Raw genomic sequence first — 6,000 nt, forward strand, 5'->3', positions numbered from 1 at the left:
TATTTAGATACAATTTTTTTTTTTTTTTTTTTTTTTTTTTTTTTTTTTTCCAGTTCTCTGTGATCAGTCCTCCGTGTAGCCTGTTTCTTAGAGAAGGGAATCCACTTTTAGATTTAACAAGCATGGGCCCCTTCAGCTTTTCTTATCCTGATTACTATTACCCACCCATCCAAAGATCCCACAGAAGGTCATGGCAGCATTTTCACAAGTGGGTAATCCTTTTCCGTGCCTTCAAATCTCTGAAAATTAACTGCAAATTGCTGCAAGTTGTGAAGCTCAGTCAGAAAAGTCCAAAAACTGTGAATTAATGACTAGATATAGGCTCTAATTTCTTCCTACCAGTTTAACTCGTGTCATGGAACTTTCAGTGTTAGGCTGTGGGTGACTGAACCAGGATCAGCTGAATCCCAACATGCCTTCTTTTGCAGCTTGGGATTTAGAATAGGGAAGAGAAGGCTGGAAACAGACACTAGGTGGAATGTTCCTACCTCATACCACTCGTTTCTTTCTGTCCCCTCTAATTTTTATCAAGCCTTGCATCCCCTGTGCCCGCGGGTGGTCTCCCTTGCCTGCCTCTGGCACTAGAGGGCGTGGAGATCTGGGCTTTGGGCCAGAAATCCAACTCTCCACGGATCACTACTTTCCCTTAAATTGAACTCAACTTTCAAAGAGGTTTTGATTTCACAGAAGGGGAATCTGCTTCATTATTACTAGGTTGTCTGCCTTTCCCATGCTGCATTGCTATGGAAACGGGACCAGAATATAAGTCTTTTGCATGTAGGTCATGATATTACTGGAGAAGAGGAATCCTGGGTGAATGGGTGAGTGTGTTACAGGAGCAATATGGGGCAGAGTAAACATCTGGGACTATATCAACAACAGTAGGGGAGTTCATAGTAGATGTCCCGAGAAGACTACTGAATTAGACACATAAAGGGTGAAAGATCCAAGCATGCTGAGCAACTGAGAGACAGAAAACACACACAGGGACTCAGTCCAGAGGTGGAAAACAAAATGACAGAAGGACATGGGACTGAACATGCAGGCAAAATAATGCTTTTTTTTTTTTTTTTTTTTTTTTCATAGATACATTTATTCAGTGATGGCCATGGTTTCTCCCTTCTTCTATCTTGATCTCCCTCCCAGGCAGTAGCATGGCACAACACTGCTTCCTACCACCTCACCAGGAGACTGCTGACCACGGGTGGTCCAGATCTCCCCAGGTTCTGGCCAGATGCAGAGTTACAACTGTTTGGGTATGAGTTATCACCTAAGTTTTAGGTAGAAAACCATGACCTCTCATTTTTATTATTTTGTCCTCACCCCAAAACAACTGAACTGGGCCTAGCCCATACCCACTTGCCATGTACTAAGCCTCTTTCCCAGGTGGACTGCAATGCAGAAATCATGGGGTGACTTAGACCAGGGCAGAAAGAGTGCCTCAGCAGGGCATGTGCTTGCCAAATCAGTGAGCCCACAGCACATCTTTTTGCTCTCCTGATGCAAAAGCAAACAAGGCTGCTTTTGCAATCCAGAGGTCCTGCAAAGGGGAAGCTCAACCAAAGTTATAATCAAAAAGAGCCTAAAGGAGAGAGCATACTCTGCGCAGCATAACACGGTTTATAGACGAGTCATCGAAAGCGTCTGGTGTCATAAACTGTATAATTGAGGCTGGCATGTATTTAGACAGGAGCTGAGATTGCAGGCGATGCAATACCATAAAAGCAGACAGTGTGCCTACTTCTGATCTCCCCTATTAACCTTCCTCATTGCTGGTCTTTTTTTTTTTTTTTTTTTTTTTTTTTTTTTTTTTTCTTTTAGCTGCAAAAGCATGCTGTTAAACAGAGGTTGGCCCTTCTCCTTTATTCCCTTATGCAAAGAGAAGATCTTTTTCAAGTGAAGGAGCAACCGACATGCGAAAGCACACTGGCTGACACATAAGTGGGGAGACAAGCTATTTTGGCTAAATTCTCCTTTCTCTAAAGGAACTTTAACACATGAAAAAAAGTAGGATAAAAAATAGATCTTACAGGGTGAGGGGAGAGTCTTTCCTCCTTTCCCCACCGAAGGGATGGAGGACTCACCCGTCGGCCCGTGGGAAGGAGTTACAACCCGGCGGCTCCTGCGGGCTCCCCGGGTCCCTGACAGCGTCTCCGTGCAGCTGGCAGCGGGGCCGTGCTACGGGGAGAGAAGGCGCCCGCTGGGAGCACCTCTCCGGCGGGGCACGGGCCTTTGCAGCAGCCCGGAAAGAACTTTTCCCCCTCAGAGCCTCTGAAATGACTTGATTTGGATGGCGAGACCAGGACGTCGGTGCCCCGGAGCCGATTCTGGAAGGCAGTTGTTTTTTGTTTTTTGTTTTTTGTTTTTTGTTTTTTCTCCCGCTGCCTGAGCTGAGCTCGCTCCTTCTGGCCAACAGCACCCACCCGGAGCCGGAGGCACAGAAAAGGAGACGGGAGGCACGGCCGGGACCGGCTGAGCCCTACCAGCTGCTCAACCAGGCCGGGGGAACGGGGCGAGAAGGATCCGACCCTGGCATCCTCCCCGCCTCCCCCGGCGCCACCTGCCACTGGAGCCTAGGGGCACCGAATCAGAGAAACGGGGTCGGAACCGGGGAACCCCCCTGCCTTCCCCGCCTCCGGGGCCGTCCGAGCCCGTGCTCCCCCTCCCCAAGGCAGGAACAGAGACCTGAGGCCGCGGAGATGGGCGCTGAGCCCGGGCAGGTGCACGCTCCCCGGGAGGGATGCTGGGGGTGAGGGACCGCACTGACACGGCCGAAGCCCCCTTCCCTTACAGCCCTTACCCCGTATGGATCCCGGCAGGGCAGGGATGCCCCCGGCTCCGGCGCTGCCCTCCCACCCGCCCGCCAGCCCTCTCCGAGGGCAGGCTCGGCTCCCTGAGCACGGCTCCGCTCCGGGCGCCCGGGGACATTTTGCAGGAGTCGCCAACAAATATGTGACATCGGGATTTGGGAAGGGGAGCCCGGGAGACGTCCCTGTGTCGGAATGCAGCGTTTACACATAAAGCCCTTGGACAGCGCTTGGAAAATGTGAAGATCTCTCCAAATCAGGTTACTGCGTCTCTCCTTCCCCGCTATACCATGCTCTATACCATGCCTGCCTCGATTCCGGGATAAGTATCGCAACCGTAACTCAACAGAGGAAGTCTTTTTGCCTTCTCTCTTCTCGCTGCCATCCCCAGGTGACCCGCACCGCGATGGACCCTTTCAGCAAAAGTTTCCCCGCGTTTTGTTATGTTCTTTCTATCAGGAAGCAAAACGTAAGCTCGTTTCTTGGACATTATTTTCTTGGCGGGAGCTTTCCTCTGACAACAGCAGATGAAATCGTAGGTGCGGCGAAGAAGGGGAGGAGGGTGGAAGACGAGAAATAAAAGGGGGGGGGAAAGACTAAAAAAAAAAATTAAAAAAAAAAATATGGAAAGAACAAGAAAATGAAGGAAAAAAAAAAAGCGTCAATAAAAAAGCAAAGCTTTCCTACCTGTGCTCCAATCACCAGAAGTTGCATCCCATCCCGCTGCAAGCGGCTCGTTGCGAGCGGCGACTGCGGAGTGGCCCCGGCTCTGGCGGCGGAGGCATGCGGGCTGCGCGCATCAGAGCCCGGAGGCAGCCGCTTTATCTTTCTCTTCCATATCTTCCAAGAGGAGGGAGGGGGGCTGGGGTGGGGGAAAGACGGATTACTTGGTGCTGTGATAATGGGGGGAAAGAATAACAGTTGGAAAGCTTTAAACGAGAGGTGGCATTGTCCGGGTTGATGGAGTTTTTGTCGCTCCCTCGCTCGCTCTCTCCCTCCCACACGCCCAGGCACACACATATACACTCACACCCTCCGTGGCACCGGCCCCTGGGAGTCTCTGCTTCAGCTCAGCCAAGTTGAACTTTCAGATATATATATATACGCACACGTATGTATGCATATATATACGTAGAGCGACACTAAACCTATCTTAACGGCTTCGACAAACCTGGAAAAATTAAAAATAGCGGATGCTGGGACTCGTAAGTGAGTTGGTAATAATTCATACGTCCCCCAGCCCTCCTAAGGAAATGAGGACAAGCTGCCACCTTCATGGGGGTGGTGGCGAGGGAGGGGAACGGGGCGCCTAGGGGAGCATCTCGAGTGGATGTCCTCGCCGGGGGCAGCGGCTGTGGGTCTGCTCGCTGCCCACCGGTGCGTGGTGTGTGCGGGGAGGGGGGGTGAGCGCGAAGTGGGCTCGATTAGCTGCAATGGGCAGGCAATTTCTGCAGAGAACATTTACAATTTTCTTTCAATATGACAGGATTAGTTGCTGTTGAAGGCTCTCCTCCAATAAGATCGGCACTGCTCTCTGATTTGGTGGCTTTGCTGAATAGAAATTACTGGTTCTTGTTATCTCTCAACACACTCTCCCCTCTTCCTCATCAGACACTCCCCTCGTCCTCATCAGAAGTCTTTATCCACAATTTGCACATCAGAACTGATTTTTTTTTTTTTCGGTTACCTCTTCCACATCTTTCCCCGCAACGCCTTCTCAATTCCATGATAGCTGTAAGTCTCAAGCGATATATGGCAGCAGAAAGAGATACAGGTTTTACATTATTGCAGTTACTGGAGTCTCCCCTCACTGTGGAGAACACATTGCTACACTAAATCCAGTTTAGTTTTTTAAACTGATTATCGTGCTTAAATATTCATGGGATGTTGCTCCCCCGGCACAATGACAAACGAATTAGAGGAAAGAGAGACATTTTGCGAACAACAGTTAATTCTCCTCGGGTGTAAAACATTCCCTTTTAATTAATAGTCATTAGGCTGAGAAGTATTTACTTTGCTTAAGGGAACTTGCCAGTTTTAATGGAAATAATCTAGATATAAAGATCTTTTGGTTTGCTTAGTCTTTGTTTGCAGCTCTTCTGGACTGGAATTGATTTGTGGTCCGGGGTGGTGCTTTGTTCCTTGGAGTCAGGGCTGTCAGGGTGACAAACAGAATAGGGGTCTCAACTGATCTATTGTATGAAGAATAATAGGGGAGAAGTGGAGAAAGAAGAGGAGAGAAGGAGACACTTTATGAAGGTGACCCCAGCTTCTGCCTGGGTGCTGCGTGCCCTGCCTTCCCCAGCCCAGCTTCCTTCATGAAGGGTCACCGGATCCACTGCCCAATCACTCCCTTTCTCTTCAAAAGACACTTCACTTTGCAGAAGTTATTTCTTGGCCTGGGCTTCCCCCAGAGAGAAAAGCTGCCTATACTATTTGCATACATTCAGCTATTGTTCCTGGAAGGACCTCAAGGATGGTTTTACCCATGGGAGAGCGGTGTGCTTTCAGGGTAGCAGGACTCAGGTAGTAGTTTGCTGGGCCCTGGGATGAATATTTCTCCTGCCCTGGGTGGCAGAGCTAATTCATAGGCAAGGAGCTCTGAGTTTTGGAGGAGCACATGCTTCAGTGTTACAGAAGTCTGTGTTTCTCTGCCTGAGAGAACTTCCAGAAGGTATAGATGTTGGATCACTTATAGCTCTTCAGAAACATAGCAGAGCTGGCTCCTGACCTCTGCACCTATTTTTCTTATCTTTGCAGAATGTTTTGCCTGGAATTCACTGCTGTGGGGTTACCTTAGATGAGATTTCTGCCAGGAAGGGAACCTGGAATTGGCACTGGGAGGTTTGAAGCAAGCTGCAGGCAGGCTGAGGCCCTATGGGACTGCTCCTCCGGGGCAGAGTACGGCCACCCGCACAGCTCAGCCTCCCTTAAGCCTCCCACAGGCTGTCTCTGAGACCTTGGCACTTGAATGAATATTTTAACATTCATTAAGCAGGATCATCATCAGCTTTAAAAGGGACAATGTCCGCCTCCTCATCCCCTTGTTATTATTATTGTTCTTATTATTTTTCCCTCCCAGAGAAGTTGCTGGTGTTTGAGCAGGTTGATTCCCGGAGATTTAATTAGAGCTCAATAACAGCCTGCACGGGTCAGCCCCTCCCAGAGCGAGGAGAAGGGAGGGGCGGCAGCA

The 6,000-nt window shown here is 49.5% G+C and overlaps 1 protein-coding gene across 9 annotated transcripts in view; it reads right to left on the reverse strand.

The window, feature by feature from the left end:
* Positions 1-4,350, reverse strand: part of CHRM2 (cholinergic receptor muscarinic 2) — a 110,406-nt gene extending 106,056 nt beyond the window's left edge. For 5 of the 9 annotated variants that reach the window (XM_072039088.1, XM_072039098.1, XM_072039080.1 and 2 more), the window contains exon 1: positions 3,495-4,349. The gene's annotated coding sequence lies outside the window, so the exon portion shown is untranslated. Of the gene's footprint in view, positions 1-3,494 lie in introns of all 9 variants that reach the window. The other 4 variants (XM_072039081.1, XM_038186024.2, XM_072039099.1 and 1 more) reach the window with 4 other exon arrangements.
* Between the last annotated feature and the right edge of the window lie 1,650 nt (positions 4,351-6,000).

Source organism: Anas platyrhynchos, chromosome 1, assembly GCF_047663525.1.
Source record: "Anas platyrhynchos isolate ZD024472 breed Pekin duck chromosome 1, IASCAAS_PekinDuck_T2T, whole genome shotgun sequence".
In the NCBI taxonomy this organism is placed as follows: Eukaryota; Metazoa; Chordata; class Aves; order Anseriformes; family Anatidae; genus Anas; species Anas platyrhynchos.